This window comes from Notamacropus eugenii, chromosome 2 (genome assembly GCF_028372415.1).
Source record: "Notamacropus eugenii isolate mMacEug1 chromosome 2, mMacEug1.pri_v2, whole genome shotgun sequence".
NCBI classification, from domain to species: Eukaryota; Metazoa; Chordata; class Mammalia; order Diprotodontia; family Macropodidae; genus Notamacropus; species Notamacropus eugenii.
The window spans coordinates 100424265-100449050 of NC_092873.1; the positions used below are offsets into that span (position 1 = coordinate 100424265).

Consider the following 24786-nt stretch of genomic DNA (forward strand, 5'->3'; position numbering starts at 1 on the left):
AGAGGTTTGGGTGGGGTAGGCAGGTAGGTCCACAGAAATAAGGTTAAAAATAATACCAATATTAGTAGTATAACAAATAGATCCTTTCCCTTTTCTTTGTTCTCTTTAATTTTAATCTATGCTTCCATGAACCTTTACTAAATGCAATTTTATTGCATTATTGTCTGAAAAGTGTGCACTTAATATTTCTGTTTTTCTGCACTTGGTTTTCATGTCATTACACATAGTCAAATTTTTGTGAAAGTGCCATATACTGCTGAGAAAAGGTATTTACCTTTATATTCTCATTCAATTTTCTCCAGAGGTGTAACATATCTAACTTCTCTAAGACTCTGTTCATTTCGTTGACTTCTTTCTTATTTATTTTATGGTTAGATTTATCTAACTTTGAAATGGGAAAGTTGAGGTCCCCGCTAGCATAGTTTTACTGTCTATTTCCTCTTGTAACTCATTTAACTTTTCCTTTAAGAATTTGGATGCTATGCCATTTGGTGGATATATGTTGAGTATTGAAATTACTTCATTATCTACAGTGCCTTTTAGCAAGAAGTAGTTTTCCTGTTTATGCCTTTTAATTAGGTTTATTTTTTCTTTTGCTTTGTCTAAGATCATGATTGCTACTCTTGCCTTTTTTACTTCAGTTGAAGCATAATAGATTATGCTACAAGCCTTTATTCAAACTCTGTATATTTCTTTCTCTTTCAAGTATGTCTCTTGGAAACGACATATTGTTGGATTTTTGTTTATAATCCATTCACATATCCCCTTCCATCTGATGGGTGAGTTCCTCTTATTCACCTTCATAGCTAATTATTGCTAACTATGCATTTTCTTCCATCCTTTTTCCATTTATTTAGCCTTCTCTCTCTTTTTTTACTTTGTCGCTCCTCTGAAGTCTGCTTTACTTCTAACCACTGCCTCCTTTTTATCCAGTCTCCCTTTTATTACCACCACCACCCCACTTTTATTTTGTCTCTTCTCCCTTCAACTTCTAGTTAGGTAAAATCGATTACTACTACCAATTAAGTACGTGCGTGCGTGTGTGTGTGTGTGTGTGTGTGTGTGTGTGTGTGTGTGTACACATCTATCCTTTTACCAGTTTAGATGTGAGAGGCTTGAGCATTGCCTGCTCTCTCCCCATTTTCCCCTTCACCATAAAAGCTCTTCCTTGCACCCCTTTTTAAATGATATAATTTCCACCATTCTTCCTCTCTTCTCCCTTCTTTCAGAGTACCCATTTTTCTCACCTATCCATTTCTATGCATCGTTCCACCATAAATGACTCACTCCTAATCCTTCCTTCTATGTGGAATTTGTCTGTCATTCTTACATTCTTACAAGATGCATGTATCATGTTCCCAGAGAGGTAAACAGTTTAATCTTATTTAATGCCTTATGATTTCTCTTTCATGTTTACCTTTTTATGCTTCTCTTGTGTCTTGTATTTGAAAGTCAAATTTTCTATTCATCTCTGATCTTTTCATTGAGAATCCTTGAAATTCTCTATTTTATTGAAGATCCATGCTTTTTGGTTTTTTTGTTTGTTTGGTTGGGTTTTTTTGCTTGAAGGAGTATACTCTTTTGCTTGGTAAGTTATTTCTGGTTGTAATCCCACATCTTTTACCCTCTAGAATAGTATATTCCAAGTACTCTGCTTCTTTATCCTGTTAGTTGCTAAATCTTGTGTGATCCTGACTATGGCTCTATAGTATTTAAATGTCTTCTTTCTGGCTACTTGACATATTTTGTCTTTGCCCTGGGAGCTCTGGGATTTGGTTATAATATTACTGAAAGTTTTCATTTTGGTAATGCCTTCAAGCGATGATTGGTAGATTCTTTCAATTTTTCTTTATCCTCTGGTTCAAGAATATCAGAGAAGTAATGGCTCAATTACCTCTTTTTATCTATTTTCTAAGTCAGTTGTTTTTCCTTTGAGATGTTTCACATTTTCTTCTATTTTCTTCATTCTTTTAACCTTGTTTTGTTGTTTCTTGATGTCTCAGGGAAATCATTAGCTTCCACTTGTCCATTTCTATTTTTTAAGGAATTATTTTCTGCAGTGAGCTTTTGTACTTTTTTTCCATTTGACCAATTCTGTTTTTAAAGGCAACATTTTTTTCAGTATTTTTGTGCCTCTTTTACCTGTTTTCTTTTCAAAATTTTCTTCCTTTGCTTTCATTTTTTTCCCTGTTTTTTCTTTATCACTATTATTTGAATTTGAAAATAATTTTTAGGTCTTCCAAAAATTCTTATTGGGATTGTATCTAGTTCACATTTTCCTTTGAGTTTTTGCTTGTAGCTCTTTATACTTCATTGTCTTCTGAGTTTGTCTTGATGATCCTTGTCATCATAGTGATTTATGGTCAGTTTCTTTTTTGTTGTTTGTTCATCTTTTCACCTTATTTTTATTTGGAATTTTATGTTAAAGTTGAACTCTGTTGCTATTTTTTTTGGAGAGGGGAGTTAGGGGAACTATCTCAAGCTTCAGGCTTTTTCACCCTACTGTTTTCAGAGCTGAGTGTCTGGAAGTTTTTAATATTCTAATGTGGTGTGACATGGGAGAGATGTGGTCATTCCTCTTTTCATCTGCACTTTGGTCATTACCCAAGAAGGGTCCTTGATTTCTTGGGATTGTAATTGATGCTGTTCCTTAGTGATCCTAGGGATGAGAAGCAATACTACCCCTCAGGTATTCCACTCACTCTTGACTAAAAGTGTCCCTCTGCCCTTGAACTATGACCCAGAAGTCAATACAGGTAATTAAGTTGTCAATTAGTCACCTCTCGAGTCTCTCACTCACTTTTGACAAAAAGTGCTCCTCTCTGATGTTAAACTAGGACCCAGAAGAGGGTAAAGGGAATTGAAGTGCCAAACAGCATCTGGTCCTACATTCAGTGCCATCACAGGGGTACCCTGTAATCTCTTTCTGACCAGTTTCCAGGTTCCCTTACTGTCTCTGGCTTGAGAGCTCCTGTAGTGGTTGCTGCTTCTATTACCACTATGTAGACCCATCACTGGTATTAGACTGCATGGGTTCATGGGCTGTGGACATGGGCTTTGGGCCTCCTCCTCCACATCACGGATGTCTCTTCTGACCTCCTATGTTTCTTTCGGGTGGAAGAATGTCTCACTCTGATTTTTTATTGGCTCTGGCACTCTAAGATTGGTTTTGAAGTATTATTTTAAAGTTGTTTGGAGGGGAATGTTGGGAGAATTCACCATAGTACTTTTTCTACTCTATCATCTTGAAACCTTAATATATATTAACAGAACATTCTCATTGCTGGGGTAGGGTCTGATATCACAAACCTTTTGTAAACTATTTCCTTAAACGTCATACAAGTAATATCAATATTTTCAGAGAAGAGACAATGGGCTCTGATAGGTGGAAAAAGCTTGAATTCAAGTTAGAGAAACTGGGTTGTGATCCCTGGCTCTGATTTAATTCACTTCTGAGAGTTTGGGTGTCATTTCCCCATGAGCCTTGACACTCTCCTTTATACACAGCTTGGTAAAGTAGAAAAAAGCACTAGATTTGGAGCTAAAGGACTTGGGTTAAAAATCTCATTTTTGCCACCTGTGTGGCTTAGGCAAATTACTTAATCTTTCTGGCCTACAGTTTCTTCATCTATAAAACGAAGAGTTTAACATAGACAAGTTCTTAGATTCACTTCAGCTTCAAATCTGTGATCCTGAGATGTGTTATTCTAGGATCTGTAAAATGAGAGAGGGACTGTAGACTAGATAATATCTAAGGCATTTTTGAGCTCTAAATACTCTCTTACTCTCACTCTCTCTTTTCACACATATAGACAGATTTGTACATACATACACATATATGTATATGTGTATACCCTATACTCTTGTATGCACAGCACTTCAGCTGAAAAGCCCATCATCTCACACTGACATATCTTTGATAAACTTTATTGCAACTCACAAGGGAAGGAGAAAAACAGCTGTTATCAGGAGCTGTCTTAGAATGCAGTCCCCATTCCCATATTAGGCAACACACAGACTGAGTTATCCATATTCTAATCAAGGCCCTAAGACCTTCGAGGCTTGACTTTATGTATCATTTTAGACAAAGAGCCAGTATGATACCAGTGCCCTATTATCTATAGAACTAGTGAAAAGAAGGTATTCTCCAAGTTACCTAATAAGGAGGTTACACTGCAGAGCAGGGAGCTAAGAATAAACAGTGGAGAAGTAGGAAGGTTAATCTAATAGGACCAATTCAGTATGGAGCTGAAAATGGGTGTGAGGAGGATAGGGTCATCCCAATCAAGCAATTGGTTCACCATATATGGAGCGAAGTAGCCCATGTGGAGCAATTGTACTCCACCGGTAATTGATAAATGTCTCAATGGAGTAGAAAACATGTAGAATCAATCTCTAGAACCCATGTCTAATGGATGGACTGCCACTTTACTTATATTAAAATGATCTCACAAATTGCCCTCCTGGGAGGCTACACCTACCCAAGCTAGGCTTGCATTTACCTCAAGAGCTTGTTTATATGTTAAATTTAGGATAGTAAATCAATTAGATCTTTCTGTTTATAATCTCTCTTGTTTAAAGAAACTTGTGCTTTCCTAAGGGTGTGATCTTATTACACCTTTCTTGATCATGAGATTTCTACACTGAAGCAAGAATGTGTCTTCCATTTCTCTAAAGGGATCTCAACCTCTTCCCAGTTCTCTACTTAATCACATGGACAAGAATTTGAGGGACAATGTTATTTTTTTCAGGCATACATAACATGAGGCAGGGAAAAACTGATTGGAAAACAAAGCACAAAAATGAGCACTGTTCAGTTTTGACTACAGATAGGGAATCAGGAAGACTCATCTTCAAGAGTTCAAATCTGGCTTTGGAAACTTATTTGCTGTGTGACCCTGGGCAAGTCACTTAACCCTGTTTGCCTCAGTTCTTCATCTGTAAAAGTGAGCTGGGAAAGGAAATAACAAACCACTTCAGTATCTTTGCCAAGAAAACCCCAAATGGGGTCATGAAGAATCAGACATGACTGAAAAAACTAAGCAACAACATCGGATATGTATAGAATAGAAACATGCCTACATACCTTTAACCGTAGTTACATTAATATGTAGACCTTATTTTCTAGGTTGGATCTTTGAATTTTAGAAATTTGTTCTCCCTTTCCCCTATAGACTGAAGAATGGGGAGGGTTGAGAAGTGAAGAGAAGGAAGCTCTAAGCATCTTTCCGTAAGGTCTTTGGTCATCTTCACATTGAAATTCCTGCCCAAGGCCATTTTTCTGACACTGACCAGGCAATTAAAGAATCCCTAGAAAGATTTATATGTATTACTTGGCTAGCATCCTTTAAGTTTTCATTTTTCTTGGTTTCTTTTACTTTTATCCCTAAAACTAAACAAAATCCCTTTCACCTTTTCCCTTTGACAGTAGCCATGCCACCCAGTGTAAGACCTCTCTCATTCCTTTTGTTAGTCAGTCTTTAGTAAATTGAGAAATATCCCAGTCTCTTACTCCTTCAACCACTTATTTATTTCAAAGTGTAGGTCTAGATGTGGAAGTAGTAGGTAACTAAACCAATTGCTGTGCTGGAATCCCCCCTCCCCCCAAAGGAGGGAGAATCTCTAATATGTGACAGAGATTGAACTTTGCCTATGTAAAAATTTGAAGCTAGGGAAGTCATCTTTTGAGCTCCCTCAGCACCACCCTAATTCTGATACAGATTTTTGAGGGTCACAATATCTTCTTCCCATCTTCAGCCCACCTAAAGCCTGGACTGGACATTCATAATATCTTTTATTTCATTTTTAATTTATGGAAGAAAATAAGCATTTTCATAACATGGTATAATAAAAAATATAATTGCATATGAAACTACAAATCTATTATGTATAACTTATATTCCTTTTAAATATATAATAAAGCTATCATGTAAATTTCTTTTTTTTCTCTTTTTACTGCCCAAACTCCATCCTAGAGATTACTGCCATTACATATATATATATGTGTGTGTGTGTGTGTGTGTGTACACATACATACACATACACATGCATATACATAAACATATATGAATTAATTCTATGCATATATGTGTAAAATCATTCTATGCATACTCTTTTTGTCAGTTCCTCCTTTGCATGCAGATGTCTTCCTTCATATGTCCTTTGTATCTTTAATACATCTTTTTGGTTATGTTTCATTCATGAGGCTCTTTCTTTTCCCAAGTACAGATGTTGGGTTAGGGCATAATCATTCGTCTGGAGTGGCATATACCACTAAATGAAGCAATTGAAATGGGTAAGGGAAACTAACCAAGTCTGCTCTGTAGTTATCTTCAATTCATTTTGTATTTATCTTGTATGTTCTGATTTATGTATGTTGTTTCACCCTTTAGAATATAAGCTCCTTGAGGGCAGATACTATTTTTTGCTTTCTCTTTTTATTCCTCAGCACTCAGTATAATTTGTGGTAAAATGTAAGTATTTAATATGAGCTTGTTGATAGATTGATTAAACTTCTTGAATTCAGAGCCCTCATTTAATTTGCTGCAGTGAGTGACCCTCATTTAATACCGAAGGCTTTCAAGTACTTAAAGACAACTAATACCCTCTAACTCTTTTCTCCACGTGAGATAACTCTGGTTTTTATGGTATGCACTTAAAATTCTATATACCAATGCCCTTCTTAAATTATGGTGCCCAGAACTAAAGGTAGTATTTCATATATGTTCTGGTAGTCCACCAAAATCCCAGATATTTTTCAAATTGCCTGACTAGATCACTCACATCTTAAACTTAAAATGATTTTAAAAAACTCAGGTGTAAGACTTTGTCATTTTCTCTACTAAATTTCATCTCATTAGATTGACTCTAATATTTTAGGATGAATCAAGAAATTCTCTGAACCCTGATATCCAGGGTTTTAGCCATCACTCCCAGTTTTGAGTCATCTGCAAATCTGATAAGATTTCTATCCTTGTCATTATCTAAATCTTAAAAAAAAAAATCTATACGAGACCAAACAATCAACAAACATATATTCAGTGCCTTCAGTTTGCCAGTTGCTGTGATGGATGTTATGAATGCAAAGAAAAAAAAAAGTGAAGCAGTCTAAACCCTCAAGAATCTTACAATCATTTGGTAGATACAACATACAGCCTTTAAGTATATATACAGAATAAAAATAAGTGGAGTAGTGTAACAAGTACTTATTAAGCACTTGCTATATTCCAGAAACTGTGTTAGACCTTTTGCAAGTATTACAGATTTATGAAATTTGCAAACATTACTGCAAAATAAATATGAGCTAGTTTAGGGAAGGATTAGTAAGGTTACAAGCACATACACGGCAGTGCTTGAACTGAATCAAAGTAGTAAGGAGTTCTTCAGGTAAGAGGGAGGAGGACAGAGTACATTCCAGGCAAGGGGGAGAGCAAGTACAAAGACATACATCCTTAAAGTATTCCACTGTAGACAACCTTCCAAGATGGCATGAAGTCATTAATGACTACTATTTGAGTCTGACCATTCATCTGATTTCAAATCAATCTAGCTGTACTATTATCTAGCCTGAATCTGTCTTTTTACCAGAATAGCAGGAGTTGCTTCATCAAATACTTTGTGATAAATCAAGATAAATCATATCTACAGCATACTCTGACGAACCAGCTGAGTAAGCTCGTAGCCCTGTCAAAAAAGAAATGAAGGTTAGTCTGACATGACCTGTGATTACTCAGCCTAGGCTGGTTTTTTAGGATTATCATTTCATTTTCTAATTGTTAACCAATTATCTGCTTATTAAGGTATTTTAGATTTTGCTGGGAATGAAAGACAGTGTCACTGGCTTATTGTTCTCAGATTCCATTCTCTTACCCTTATTTTTTACATTAGAACAATCTTTATCTCTGATTCAGTTAGCTATACTTCCCATTTCCCGTAATCTTTTGAGTAATAATGACTCTAGCTCAGCAATTGCATCAGTCAGGTCTTAAATATAATCATAGTAGTGAAAATTGAGAATGCTTTACATGTTACTTCATTTCGATGCTCACAACTCTGTGAGGTAGGTACTATCGTTATCCTCATTCTGCAGATGATGAAATTGAGGTAAAGTATACTGATAATGGTCAAATGATTAAGAGTGTAACTAAGAAATGTCCAAAGGATGACTTTGATTGAGGTCTTCCTTCTGCTAACCACAGATACAGCTGTTGTGGACTTGATCTCCAATTCATTAAGAGGAACCAGTTTCTCTTGGTTCCTTACTTGGGTATCAACTCCTGAGCTATCCATTCTTTCTGGTTCAAAGGCAGAAAAGACAGAAGTAAGTAAAGATTGAACAAGTCTTTTCTTCTCTCTGTGTCATTTATAATCCCACATACCTCAATTAGCAGCCGTATCAAATCTATGACTTTTTCCCCACAATCTTTTTTTTTAATTAATCATGTTCTTTAGGCTTTCCTACAAGCCTCTATTCATTCTGAGCTTCAGCACTCTGTATTGTTATTACTATAGCATGCCATACTTTTGTATTGATCCCCCATTGCCTGCCTTTGGTCCTATCCTATTATATCTATTTATCTTTCTATCTATCTATCCATCTATCTATCTGTCTGTCTGTCTGTCTTTCTATCCTTCTATCTATCTAATATCTATGTATATGCATCTATCTAGAGATGATACAATAGAAAGTGTAATGAACTTGAAACAGATGAAATAGATGAGTTCAAATCCTTCCTTGGTTAACTTACTAGATATGTGACCCTGGACAAGTCCCTTAACATTTTTCAGCCTGTTTCTCTGTTTCACAAATGGGGATGATAATAAAAGCACCTATCTTCCAGGGTTTGTTGTGAGGATCAAAGGAGATAACACCTGTAAGAATGTTCTGCAAACCTAAGGCACTATATAAATGCAAGCTTATATATATGTGTGTGTGTGTGTGTGTGTATGTGTATATACACACACACACACACACACACACACACATATGTGCGTGTGTTGTTTGATGACTTCTCTCTGAATCCACATCAGCCTTTTCAGACAGTTACCATCTTTGTTCTTCATTGTAGTTGTATTTTTTCTGGACCTTTAGAATTGCATTCTTGGGAGTTTCCTGTTTCTTCTCAGATGACTCCTTCTGTATAGTTTCCATGCCACTGCCTCCTGGGCTCTATTTAACTGTACAACAATTAATTACTATACTTTTCATTTCAAGTCCAATAATTCAACATTTATTAAATGTCTACTTTTTGTAAAACACTGTGATAGATAGTGCGGATACAAAAGCAAACACAAAATAACCCTCAAGGAACTTAGATAGCCATACCTAAGTTATAATCAGATAAGTAAATACAAAGTAATTTCAAGAGGAAAATATGAATAACAACTAGGAGAAGGACTGAAAAACAAAGTCCTATTAGAGGCAGCACATGAATCAAGACCTGAAGAAAAGTAAGGATTATAAGAGATGGAGATAATGATGATGATGATGGAGAGATAGCATTTATATAACTGTTTAGGGTTTGAAAAGATTTACATATATTATCTCATTTGAGACTCACAGGAACCCTAGAAGATGGGTGCTATTATTATCCCCACTTTACAGAGAAGGAAAATGATGTTGAAAGAGGATGAATGAATCACCCAAGGTCACATAGCTAAATTAACAAATGTCTGAGGCAGGATATAAACTTAGGTCTCATAGATTCCAAGTGTAACACTACCCACTGAGGCAACTAGCTGCCATGATGAGGGAGGAGTATAGTCCAGGCAAAGACATAGAGATGAGAAAGGCAATGTCTTGTTTAGGAAACAACTAGTCTGATAAACTGGTCTCAGTGAAATGAAGAGTGCATGAAGGGTACAAAATATAAAATAATTCTAGACAGTTGGAAGTAAGCTAGACTGTGAAGGACTTTGCATACCTGGGTGGTGAGTTTATATTTTATATTAGAGGTAATAGGAATCTACTAAAGATATTTCAGTAGGAGAGTGACTTGGTCAGATCTGGGAATATTAGCTTAGCAGTTGTAAGGAAGATAGATTAGAGAGGAAAGAAAATAGAAATAGAGAGACAAAATAGAAGACTATTAAGATAATCCAGGTGAGAAATAAGAAGAACCTAAAAAAGGTAAAAAGTGACCATGTTAGTGGAAAGAGAAGGAGATGGCTAGCACTGATGTTTTTATCCTTATATGGAGACTTTAGTATCTTGCTAGATAAATGGTGGAATTTAGGGAAAGGGAAGCATCAAGAACAACTCAGATTTATTTTAATTTGTGATAAATTTTCAACATTTGTTACACCATTAAATCCTATAAGCACAAAGTAATGCATGTAAGATAAGAAAGGAAACTGACAATTGGGATAAAAAGCATCTACCTTAAAACATTTTGATAAAGGATTAGTATCCAAAATACATAGGAAATTAACTCAGATACACCAGAGTAAGAGTCATTCCCTACTAAGTAAGTGTTAAAAGATATGAACAAAGCTTTCCCTAAATTTTTTCGGGGGAAACTATTAATCATGAAAGGTTCCTCCAAGTCACTCATAATAAGAGAAATGTACATCTAGATGATTTTGAATTTTAACCATATACCCAACAAACAACATGTCTCAACTCTCCATGTTGGATAGTTTACAGTACATTAAGTGTACTAACATACCCCGAATTGATTTGGAAAAGTATTTGAAATTTTGCATTCAAAAAATGACTAAAATAATGATACCTTGGACCAAAATATTTTACTGATAGATATATAATCCAAGGAAGACAAAGACAGAAAGAATAAGCTCTACATACACCAAAAGGTTCATGGAAGCATTTTTTTTGTGACAGCAAAGAACTGAAAACAAAATAAATACCCATAAAATGGGAAATAGCCATGCAAATTGTGGCATGTGAATGTAGTGGAATATTATTGGGTCAAAAGACAGGATGAACATGAAAAATCTAGAGAAGAATAAGGAAACAAAATTTGAACTGATAGTGAAATAAAGAGAACCAGGAAGACAATATGCATGCTAATTACAATGATGCAAATAGAAAGAATAATAAAACGAAATCTAACACTTTAATCCTAACTCCCCCATTGAAAAAGAAATCCTAAAAACACAGTCTCTTACTCTTCAGTTGTATTGTCACATATAATAAAGAAGTATAAATCTCCCTCACTTTATATCAAATCTCAGATGATATTAAGCTATATCAGATGTCAAGGAAGATAATTGAGAAAGACAAACTATACTTAGTACTGAGGGATAGCATGGCTCTCCTATCATATTTGGATAACCTAGTGTGACTTTAGATCCTCCAGAAACTGGCTTCACAGGGGCAAACTGTTCTACAGCAGTCGATTAGTGTTTCCTTCCCAGTTTAGAAAAGCAGCTGCATGCTACCCCGAAATCATATGGGTGCCAAAGGATGGAAGCAAGTTGAATGCTAAAAATTACTTTCTCCTATTATTGTTCAAAATGGTCCCTTAGGAATGTGAATGCCTCCCAAGGCATCTTTTAAGGGACACATAGCTCTCACTGGAGCAATATTACAAAGAGGGAGAACTAAATGCCATTATTTGCACAATATCCCCATTATTAAATAACCCCTTGGGCTCTGCCAAAGAAAGGGACAATTAGTACCTCTGGAGAGAACCTCAGCAAGTGAGAAGTCATTTCTAATTTTGGTATACTCTATTTTTTTCTTATTGTTGTATTCACTATATTTATAATGAACCTACCTTTAGACATCCATAAAACGAATTAAATACATATCATAGCTATTTACATTTGAATGCATCAGTTTCATAATATAAAATGCCCATAACTTATCAATGACTTTTCCAGTTACTCTTCCTGTTCCCTTTGTCTATTCATCTCAATGTCTTTGGGCCTTCATTTTCCTTTTTCTTTAATTATATGTTTTATAGTCTTCCTTTCGGTTTTGCTTTCCTTTGCATTATTTCACATAAGTCTTTCCAGATGTCGTTTTATTCTTTATATTTACTGAGTTTAATTGCATACTAGTATTCAATTACATTAGTATGACACAATTTACTCAGCCACTCTATTTAAACATTTATACTTATTTCCGCTTTTTAACATAACAAAATAGCATAACAAATGCTATAAATATCTCTTTTTCTTTTTGCTTATATATTTTACATCTCTTCCCAATAATGGGGATTATTGGTTCAAAAGTTAGGATTATTTTTATACCTTTTGCAATACCAGATTTTGTACCAAATTGCTCTCCCAAAAGATTATATGATTTTGCAATATGTATAGGTGTGTATGAGTGTGTTAATCAGCAGTATATGAATGTACTTATTTCTCCAGGGCCTCCCAAGCATTTTTAATTTTTTAAGGATTTTGTTAACTTTATGGATATGAGGTCACACTTCAAAATTGTTTGAATCTGGATTTCTTTTCATTGTTGGTGAATTTGAATAGTTTTTCCAGTGATAACTTATAATTCTTTTCTACTCTTTAACAACTGTTGCATTTGTACATTTTGAATCCTCTCTCACATTCTGCTGCACATATAGCAATACTTTTTTTCTTATTTTGCATTATTTTAATTTTAGTATTTAAGTTTATTTATTTTTCATTTTTTATTTTGTATTTAGGTTTAAAATAAAAATTTTCAAAAGTTTTAAAAAATTCTTGCATTTGGATCATTTATTTATCAAGGATCCCATTATATCATTCACAGAAGGCTCCTTTTCCTTGTTTTTTATTTCATGTCACCAAGTTGCTTTCTGCAACTCGTTCACCTATTTCCCATGTAGAAGTTACTCTCCTCCTTGCCATAGCAAAACTTCCTACATGCACAAGTGACACGGTTCCATCCTGCCTTCTCCAGTAGATTGCCCCTCTTTATCATCTCTACTTTCTTATTAATCTTTAATCTCTTCCTGTCTACTGGCTGCTTCCCTACTGTGTTCAAATATGCCTATGCTTTACCCACTTCCGAAAAAAAATCTCCAAAACACTAGCTTAATCTGTCCATCTCTACTATCTATCCTCTCATTTCTGTCATCCCTCTGCTCCTTTGGTGACTAAGTTCTTTCCCTCCCCTCCCCCATCAGCTCTTTTTTGTAATTTCCCTGTTATTATTGAAGGTACCACCATCCTCCCAGTCACCCAACTTACCAGAACAGTATCAACTTTGAAACATTTTATCTGCATATTCAATCAGTTGCTAAGTCTTGTAATTTCTTCCTTTGTAATATCATCCTTTGTAGCATGATACTATATACCACCTTCTCCCCTCTGACACTGTCACCACTCTGGTACAAGCCCTCATCACTTGACCTAACTCTAATCTTAACCCTAACCCTAACCTTAAAACCTAACCCTAACTCTTATTATTGGATATGGATTATTACCTTAGCTGCTGTTTAATCTGCCTGCTACAAGTCTCTCCTCGTTCCAGTCCATCCTGCACTAGCTGTTAAATTGATTTTCCTAAAGTGCAAGTCTATGTCATTTCCTTATTCAATAAACCCTAGGAGCTCCATATTACCTCCAGTATGAAATATAAAATCTTCTATTTGGTTTTTAAAACACTTCATAATCAACCTATTTATATATTACTCTTTTCCATGTACTCTACAATCCATTAATCCTGGCCTCATTACTATACTTTTCACATAACACCGAATCTCCACCCTACAATCATTTTCCTGTCCTCCATTCTTCATCTTCACCTCCTAGCTTCCCTTCCTTCAGGGCTCAGGTAAAGTTCCATCTTCTACAAGAAGTCTTCCAATCAATAAACATTTATTAAGCACCTGCTAAGTGTTAGTCACTGTGTTAAACCTATGAATACCAAAGGAGGCAAAAAATAGTCCCTGCCCTCAAGGAGTTAGCAATCTAATGGGAGAAACAACATGTAAATAAAGAAGCATATTCAATCAAATGGAATACGGGATAAAAAGGAAATAATTAAGAGAAGGAAGGACAAAGAATGAAAACGGGTTGGGACAGGTTTCCTATAGAAAGAGAGATCTTAAATGAACTTAAAGGAAGCCAAGAAAGTCAGGAGGGAGAGCTGAAAAGAAACAGCATTTCAAGTGTGGGATATAGCCAGAGAAAATACCCAGAGATGAGATAGCGCATCTTGCTCATGGAAAAGCCAGGAGACCAGTGTCACTGGATTGAAGAGTATCTATTAGGGAGTAAGGTATCAGAATACTGGAAATGGGGGGGGGGGGGGGGGAAGGGAATATAGGAAAAAAATTTAGAAAAGGCTAGGTTATGAAGAGCTTTGATGCTTGACATCATTTTATATTGATCCCAGAGGTGATAGGGCAAAGGTGGAGGGTGAAAAAGCAGCTCCCAGCAACAGACTGAAAAGGGAGATGTAAGAGATAGTCAGGAGTTAAAGACGACTCATTGAGTTGTGCAGTCTAAAGGACCAGAAGGACGGTGCTGCCCTCTACAGTCAGAGAAAAGGCAGAATGGTAGGGGTGGGACTTGTAGCGGAAAAGCTAATGAGTTCTGCTTTGGACATGTTGAGTTTGAAATATCTAGTGGACGTCCAATTCGAAATATTTAAAAAGTAGCTGGAGGTGTGAAATTAGACGTCAACAGAGAGGTTGGGAAAACATAGGTAGAATTAAGAATCATCAGCATAGAGATGGCAATTAAATCCATGGGAGCTGAAGAGATTGCCAAGTGAAATAGTATAGAAGTAGAAGAGAAGAGGGTTCAGGACAAAACACTGAGGGATATATGATTAGAATACATGATCTGAATGAGGATGCTAGAAAGGGAAACTGGGAAAGAGCAGTCAGAGAGGTAGGAGGAGAACCAGGAGAGAAAAGTACCTTGAAAACCCAGAGAAAAGAGACTATCAAGGAGAAGGGATAATCAACAGTGTCAAAGGCTACACAGGGGTCAAGGATAATCAGGACCGAGAAAATGTCATTGGATTTGGCAGCTAAGGTATCATTGATAACTTTAGAGAGCATTTTCAGTGGAATGATAAGGTGAGGAGCTGGATAATAAAGGGTTAAAAGGAGAGTAAGAGGAGAGAAATTGGAGACATCCACTGTAGATGGCCTTTTCAAGGAGTTTAGCTACTTAGGGTAGAAGAGATATAGGATGACAGCTTGTGGGAATGGAAGAGTCATGTGGGTTGTTTGTTTGTTTAGGATGGGGAGACAAGGTTATGTTTGTAGGCAGAAGAGAATAAGTCAGTAGACAGGAAAAGATTAAAAACAAGTGATAGAATGGGACAATCTATTGGAGGAGATAGGACAGAATGAGATCACTTGAACAGGTAGAACATTTAACATTGAAAAGGAGTAAGGCCACCTCATCATGAGAGCCAGGGGTAAAGGAAGAGAAAACAACAGAAGGTATCCAAGTGATAGGAGATAAAGAGGGGAGAAGAAGAAGCTCCCAATGAATGGCTGTAATTTTTTTTGTAAAATATGAGGCAAGATTCTCAGCAAAAGTGGTAGGAGATGAAGCCATGGGATATTTGAGGAGGGGTGCAAAGGTTTGGAAGAGCTGCTATGGGAAGTGGGTTAGCAGACTGATAAGGCAGGTATAGAAGGATTTGGGGGCAGCTAGTGGGTAGCACAGTGGATAAAATGACAAGCCCAGAGTCAGGAAGGATCATCTTCCTGAGTTCAAGTGCTATTTTGAGCAACTTTACCCTATCATTTAACCCTGTTTGCCTCAGTTTTCTTATTTGTAAAATGAGCTAGAGAAGGAAATGGCAAATCCTCCAGCACTTTTGTCAAGAAAACCTCAACTGTGGTCATAAAGAGTCAGACATGACTGAAATGACCCAACAGCAGCAACATAGGATTGCCTGGCAGCAATGAGTGCCCAGCTGAAGTTGAGTGACACAAGTTTGTAGCTGACCCAGATAGAATGTTTGTGTGATTTTCTCTACCTTCATGTAGCAGTGTATCAGAGCAAATGAGAGAACAATGAGAGTTATATAAGACTAAGACTCAGCAGGGTATGATTGGCAAAATGATAAGGGGTCTGGCAATCTAAGAGAGAAGGATAGTATAGAGTTGGAATGTTTCACCAAGTGGTAAAGATTGGGAAAGAGGAGAGAGTGATTAGTGCAGGGGAGATGCCCTGAAAGAGAATTGAGGAGTCAGAACACTAAAGGTCACAATATAGACAAAGAGTATGGTTTTGTAAGGGAAGACAGAGGGAAAGGTGAAAAGCCAGTAAATTATGGCCAGATAAAGAGATTTCAGAATTCTCAAACATATACATGTTTCACTTGTAGGGGTGGCAAGATCCAGGGTATGGCCATCTTTGTGTATGACTGAGATAGGTAGAGGTTTAGGTCTTGGGAAGCAGGTAAATTGATGAACTAAGTGGTTAGAGTGTTTGAGAGAGAGTCGGTATATATATGTTGAAGTCCCCTAATATGAGAACAGGAATTGTGTAGGAGAGAAAAATTGTGAATTATTAAACTCATTAAAAAAGGAAGGCGAGTGACCTGTGTATCTATAGACAATAGCTACCAGAATTTTGATTGGTTGCTAGATATAAATAGAATAAGCCTCAAAGAAGAAGTGATAGAAATAGGGAGAGAAACTGGAAGAGTCAAGGGAAGCAAGGAGCTTTCCAACTCCCCCTGCCTTAATCAGTACTGCTTCTAAAGAGAAGATTCTCTTTAGTCTTCATGCCTTCCCTCAAATTATCCCTGTATTGTATCTTCTTCGTGTGGAATATTTCAATGTTTTCTTCCCAGGTAGACTGAGTTTCTTCACAGCAGGGACCATGTTTTTGCCTTTCTTTGTATTCACAGCACTTAGGACTGTGTCTAGCACACAGTAGGTACTTAAGAAGTTGTGTTTATCCTTCGTTGCTGAAGAAGACCATGCCATCAGAGAAGTGATGACATGACTTGCATTTGATTTTCTTTTGAGTGAGGGAGGGTGCAAGGTCACCAGCCTCATTTTCTCCTCCGGAGCCATTTGGATCCAGTGACCAGATATTCATCAGGATGACTGCAGATGGTCCAGGATGCAATGGGAGACATTGGCCCCTTTAGACCAAGGCCTATTCAGTACTCACTTAGGGCTAGGTAATGCCCATTCAGTGAATAGACCTGTTCAAGAAGTAGTCAGTGGATGGCCCCTTTAACGAGATAAAGAAAAATACCTAAATCAGGAGATTGATTGAAGGATTGAAATTTACTGATGAATATTTATATCAGTTGTTTAAGTAATTTAGAATGTTAAGTTTTTAGCTGTTATACTTTACATACTCATATAAGTCTTATTTTTCTTATCTTGATCATATTTCTTATAATCCTTCATTATTATAATATATTGAAACTACATTTTATATACATTCCTTTGCACTATATATACATTCCTATGCATTATATATACATTCTTATAATCCTACGTTAGATTCAAGATCCATTGACTATTTCATTCAATAGAGAGGATTAGAATAGTTACTTTGTCCTTGATAATTTCTTCTGCTTTTTCTTAATAGATAAAATCTTCTCTGCTTCACAATTAAATAAATATATTTTCTTTCTATTTTAGTAGTTTTTTAAAATATATATTTGTTTACAATCCAGGTGGGATTTAATGTGATATTTAATTGTGTAGTATTGATCTAAACTTATTTCTTGCCATATTCCAAATCATTTTTCCAACAAAATTTGTCAAATAATGAATCCTTTTACTGGTTTTTTAAATTAATTAAACACTGATCATTTGCATTTATTGTGTTGAATGTCTGCTCTGGAATATTTATTACTTTCCATTTATCTCTTTTTCTGTTTTTTCACCAGTCAAAGACTATAGACATTGTAGTCACTCTCTTCAAATAATTCAAATTGATTTTCAGAATGGTTGAACCAAATCACAACTCCGGTAATAACACATTGTCGTTTGTGCCTTCCTACAACCCCTCTAACATGAACCATTCTAATCTTTTGTCATCTTTGCCAACTTGCTGGTTGAAACCTCAAATTTATTTTGATTTGCATTTCTCTTATTAGTGATTTTCAGCATTCTTTCATTGGTTAATAGTTCGCAATTCTTTTTACAACTTTTGGTTCATATGCTTAGACCATTTATCTATTGAGAAAATGGCTTGTGATCCTATATATTGGTGTTTACTTCCTAAAAATCTTGCTTATGAGACTCTTATCAGAAGTACTTGATAACAAAATGGGATCATTTGAGACATTCGCAAATCTGCAATGCAATATCGTATGCACATATGTATACGTGTGTGTGTGATTTTGCTTCCCCCACTTATTCATTTCATATATCCAATGCTCCTAAGTGATTAGCTACATAGTTCCAAAAATGTCATTTTTGTGTTAATTATTTTAATAGCAGTGTTGTATATGTTGACAGCAATGGAGTGTTGAAGGCCATACTAAATATAATAAAATTCTTACATCTGGAACAGAGGTCTTGCATTTGACAGAATATAAAATGCTCTTTTCTGTAGTCACACATCCCAGAGGCTGTCTATGATTTCTTGTCATTTACTTGTCTCTGCCCTTTTGTAAACTGCGAAATCTTCCTATCAGAAACAACCATTGTTTCAGTTACAAACTTCAAAATCAAAAGTATATTAGATTATGGAAAGTACATAGAATTATCAAGAAAATTCATCAGCAGCAAATACCATCTCACATCACAGTTTTCTCTAACCTCTTGGTTGGAGAGTTATAAGTCTGACCTTTCCTGGCCCTTTCATCTCTAGATTTGGGCCTTGGAAGTGTAGACCTGAAGCAGAGGAGGAATTATAGTCACTCAGAGTATTTCCTAAGGAAATAGGCAACTAAATGCAAGCACAGGAAATAATTGAAGTCATTTTGGCAGTTAGTTAGGACCTGACTGTTCACTGACATTCTCCACCTGGTTCATATGCTACAGAATTATCAACTGCTACAACTATTACACAAAAACATCATTGGGAGGCAGGAATGTGTGTTCATTCAGAGTGGGAGTTGGGCATGCAAGACCTAGCTGTCTGGGGATCAGGTAACTATGATGTGAATAATGAAGGTTCTTCCTTTAGACTAGGTGTCAGAATATTGGTATTTGAGAGCAGCTGAATCAGACGATTCATTGGCGTCCCCTCCCGGCTTCATGTATAACAATTGTTTGCCAAGTATCCCGGAATCACAAATATGGAAGGAAACATGCATCCAATCCTTTCTAAAATATTCCTGATGAGTGGTCCCCTGATCTTTGTTTTCAGATATTTTTTCTTGTCTGTTCTTAGAGATATTCAACTAGTCTTTTCCCCCTTCTCTCCTTTTTGGATTAGTACTGGAGGGCATATTTTAAATGATATTTATGGGATCCTAGTACTGGTTCCTGTACTGTCTTTTACTGTCTTGTACCAAGACTCTGCTAAGCTGAAGCATGGAAGATTTTCCTCAACTATCCCTTCCCCTTCCTTCTCTTTCTCCAACAACAATGCCAACTTTGTCCTCACAAGTTCAGATCTCAGCTTCTGGTCCAAGAACCACTTGAAGAATCGTCCTTGACCAATTACCTTACTTCATATTGTGATTTAGGCAAGATAGACTATTTGGTCCTATTTCAGTGTTCCTATAGATTGGAATGAGGGTAAACATTTATACTCGACAGTCATTCTTGTGAAGATCATTTTTATATCCTACCCCTTGCCTTCCTAGTTGTGTGGTCTTAAGCAAATCACTTACTCCCATTTGTCTCAGTTTCTTCAATTACAAAATGGGGGTAATTATCTTCTGCCTCCCAGGTTGTCATAAGAATCCAATGAGATAATATTTGTAAAGCTGTTATCAAAATACCTGGCATGCAAATGCTACATCATTGTTGTTATTATTGACATTACCATTACTAATGATTGTAGACATAGGACTTCAATACACCTCAGAAAGTCATCCAGTTCAAACCTATCATTCTACAGATGAGGACAATACAGTTTACAAGTTATCAGCTATAAAAACATGTTCTGGAAAAGGCAAACAAAAATATCCAACAAATTCTAGAAACAGCATTGATCTTTATCATTATTAACTATGAATGAATGAATGAAGGAACGAATTTTTTGAATGAAGCTTTAGTGAGCATTTACTATGTTCAAAGTTGTCTGCCGAGTTCCAGGGACCTAAACAGAAAAGTGAGACAGTTTCTGCCCTCAAGGAAATCCCATTCTAATGGGAGAAACAACACATATGCAAGGTTTGAGCTGTAAGTCAGGTGGAAAAGTTCATGATCCATAGCTGTAGTGGCAAAGCAAATGGTGATGTTTCTTTAATGCCATCTCCACTGATAAAATCATATCAGTTTCTAATGTAGAACCACTTGGTAGTGCCAAAAGTTTATTCTCTGTCTTCAGTAGCTATGCACAGAGAAAACCAGTATTGTCACTGACCAAAATAAAGTGCCAAAGCAAGGAAACATCTTTACCTATATATGTATGCATATATGCATGTATACACATGTATATATGTATACACAGGGATATTTATGTATACAAATGTGTGCATAGATCTGTTAACTATAAAAAGAAATAGAGATAGATAATAAAGGTGGGATTGGGGACTGGAAATGTAGAGACTGATGACCTGGCCTCCTTGGTTTGCCTTTTATTGTGTCCAAAAATCACTTTCCTGCTAAAGCCAGAGACAATTTGGGGGATATCAAAGTTATTTACCCAAATAAAAAGATATACTTAAAACCTGAGAATGGTTGATCTGGTTTTGCTGAGCAAGATGTGGTTAAGCCTAGGTGAGCCGTACCTAAAGAGCTCCTTGCCTGTCCTTATCAAGGAGAGATTCTAGCCACTACATATGAGCATATCAGAATTGAGAATTTAGATGACTAGCAGGTGGCCCTGAGAAGATAAGCCCAGAAATTGGTAACAGAGAATAATTTCCAGCACAAACTATGCACCCAGTGGCTACCAGAAAACTAGTAGAATACCCACTGGTTATGATTGAAAATAACACTACAGTTACTTTCTGGATCATATGACCATGTTTGATTAGGGAAATGAATGAGAAACTACTGCTGCCTGGGATACATTTTCTCTCCTGATGTCATGGCCAAGAAAATCCAAACTGGCAAGGAAAAAGGAAAATGAAATTGTATGTGGGTTGGGTCTAGTATAACATTTTCTCTCCTCATTGGCTGAGCTAGAAAATCCAAGTTTGGCTCTGACTAAGCCAGTAAGAGTTTCTGATAGAATTTCATATTCATTTCTGCTATAGGTTTCCAAAGCCCCCCAACTCCAAAGTATCTTTTTTACCTGCCAGAAAGAATATAATCCTTTTGAATTTCTGTGATACTTTTTTTCTTAGGAACACAAACTGATCTATGAACAAATGCTTAAACCTGAATTCCTCTATCTACGAGGTCAGCTTCACTTGATCACCCCATTCTGCAGGTAAAAAGTGAGTTTTGTTGGGGGTTGGGGAGGGGGGAAGTAAATGGTCACATAGTGAATTTTTTGACACAGATAAGAACAGAACTTAGAGCTCCTGACTCATTGTTCTATCAATTTGTGGTTGGTTTTACTACCCTAGATTCCTTAAAAAGTCATTATGAGCAGTATTTTGAAAATTCCTGACTCATCTGGCCTCCTTAGAAGCTCCCCTCTAAAGATATATCACCAAGACAACATTCACAGCACCAATAGCAACTATGAATATGCCGGCGTAGTTCTGAATTGCAAAGTATAACAGACTCTCCATATAGAAGGCAGGAGAAAAACATTTATTCAGACACCAGAAAGCCAGATCCCAACACTATAAACCCAAATCCATCATAGTAACCAAGAAGTCGATATATATTATCACTGACAATGCTATTCCCAAGTTTTCTCTCATCCCCCATCCAAACACTCACAACACTAGCTATGCCTGCCTGTGTCCTCTCTCCTCCATCCTAACTGTTCTCACCAACTTCCTCCTAGCTCTGCTCCACCCTCCCTGTTTCACCCATTCAACAAGCTCCTCCCATCACAGGTGACTTAGGCTTCCTTCTGATTTAAGTAAGTCACATGGACCTATCAACAAGTGAGAAAGATGTTCAAATTAAGCAAAAATAGATTAACAATACATTGGGTCCAAAGATCTTTCTTATCCATTACATTGATCAATGGGGCAATTGGTGTCAACAGGACATTACAACAATATAACAGGGATCACACAAATAAGTACATAAAACAATATCTTAAGGTGGGGTTTGAGCACAAGCCTCCCATCATTCTCCCGTCGAACAAATGGGGCCTAAAATCTTGGGGTAAAGGATAAAGCTTCTTTTGTATCTACTTCCTACTGAAATTGGACATAGAACTGTCCCTGCCCCCAAGAGTTCCCATTTGAGAGGTCAGTTCTTTAACTGGCATCCTGCGCTTGATTGACCACAGCCTTGGTTGGTTGTCACAGTTGGTAACATCTAAGTTAAGCAAACAGGCATCTGCAGGTGGAGGGTACTAAGTCTCCAGGAAACAAATCTAGCAAACAAGTTTAACAGACCAAAAAAAAAAAAAGACAAGAAAGAAACAAGGAGACAATAATCAGAAGCAAGGTAGATAGAGGGTCAGCTGTGCTTCTGGCATCCATGAACCCACTATCATAGTGTCATTCATTGTAGAATATATGAGTTAAGGGTACAATTAGGTAATCATCTTCTCCTAAGTTAAATGTACAGCCTTTTCTTCCACCTTTGATCCTCCAGCTTGCTCTTTAATAGAGAGTCCAAACTCTGAGAATTCCCATGCAAACTAGCTAACTTTTTCCATCTGAATTTTTTCCTTCAGCAGCTTGTCTCTGCTTTTACACCTAATATGGTAACCTGTAAGTCCGGCCTCTCCTACACACCCCTGCCAGTTCTTTCCCTGGTTTTACTGGTATTCCTTGCAAACATCTTTCCGAATCTCTAGATTCTCCCTCCTGTAATCTCAGTTCCCAGTTTTCACAGGGTCCAGTGCTTTAAGCCCATTTCCTTGCTAGGGAGGAATAAGGTAAATGCTCTCATCCTGGGATATCTGTTTCTTCCTCTAAAGCCTTTCTGCCTCCAAATAAAGACTTTGTACCCTGTGATCTTGTTCATGATGCCAAATGTATTGCCAAGGCAATATTCACAGCACCAATAGCAACTATGAATATGCCAGCATAGTTCTGAGTTGCAAAGAATAACAGATTCTCCATATAGAAGGCAGAAGAAAACATTTATTCAGACACCAGAAAGCCAAATCCATCATAGTAACTAAGAAATTCATACATATTATCACTGCAGGGGACAACACCATTCCCAGCCTTTCCCTTTCCTCCATAGAGTCCTTCCCACAAACAAACATTCACAACACCAACTATGCCTGCCTGCAACCTCTCTCTCCTCCACCTTAAGTGCTCTTACCAACTTCCTCCCTGCTCTGCTCCACACTTCCTGTTCCACCATTCCACCTGTTCAGCAAACTCCTTTTACCACGTGTGACAGGCTTCCATGTGGTTTAAGTAGGTAACATGGACTATTAATGGCTAGTAAAGATCTTAAATTAAGCAAAAATGCATTAACAATACAAAAAGTTATTCAAAGATTTGGAATTCAGGAAGAATAAGTTGGGTAAAGGATTCTGTATTTCCTAACAGAACTCGTTTCATCAGTTCTTTCTTCCTGGACTAAAGCTAAGAAATTTTATTTCCATTATCCATATATAGGCAATCTTGAAATACCCAAAACATATGGTGGCCCATGTCCTCTCCACCTGTGTCTGCTGCCTGCCCATGACCTTGGCACCGCCATCCCAGCCCCTGCCCCTAGCTTATCCTGGTCTGCCTGCCTGGCTCAGTCCTCTGTGTGGCAGCAGGGTGGAGGAGGAGGACTGAAGCAGCGGTCTCTGCCCCTGCACACATGCAGGTTCCAGGGATATTCCTACAGTTGAGTGGCCAATATAGTGACTCACCTCATCTGACACTGGAGAGCATTGCGGACAGTGTCCTTTATGTCTTGAAACTATATGATAAGACTGATACAGAAAAGCTTTCAGTATCTTTCCACTTCATGAAAGACCTGGGCTTGAACCAAGTAGAAATTATAATGGCCATGGAAGATGAATTTGGGTTTGAAATTCCTGACACAGATGCTGAAAAGTTAATGTGTCCACAAGAGATTGTAGATTACATTGCAGATAAGAAAGATGTGTACCATTAAAGTCTTTTTTTAAAAAAATCAAAGAACTTGGATGATCCCAGTGAGTCTCTGAATGTGAGAACACATTGCAAGACCGTTGCTGCTTTTGTCGGAGTATTTCTGTTGGAATTATAATTAAGTTGTCTGAATATGTGTTGGCCTTTAAAAAATAAATATATAAAATTAAAAAAAAAGAAAAACTCAAAGCATACTCTCAGTATTCTCAGGTTCTCTGATGGAGAAGGTAGGGCATGGAATTAATTAACTTCACAGTTCCTCTTTAGTCTTTACTGAGCATCTCCTCTTTGAGTTTTAATTTGGCTCAAAACAAAGAAAAGCATATTTGTTTAGTGAAGTCCAAGTCAATCAGGAGATATGCTATGACTCAAAACCCACTTTGTATTTTGCTTTGACTCTGAGATAATGGAATTAGACCAAGGAATTAGAAGATGAGTTTTATCTGCAAGATGTCACATGATCATACATATGGCTCAATTTTTGTAGGGTTAGAATGCCACAGATCATGTTAGAACCTTCCAAGCATTTTGTTCTTTAGCCACAAGACCTAAGGGTGCAACCAGTGAATGTCCTTTTCAGCCAGAAGTTTGCTGGTAACTTTTTAACAACTGGCTTT

General features: G+C 36.8%; 1 pseudogene; it reads left to right on the forward strand.

Annotated features, from left to right (window-relative positions):
• Window positions 1-23704: 23704 nt before the first annotated feature.
• Window positions 23705-24365, forward strand: LOC140523638 (acyl carrier protein, mitochondrial pseudogene; annotated as a pseudogene).
• Window positions 24366-24786: the final 421 nt, after the last annotated feature.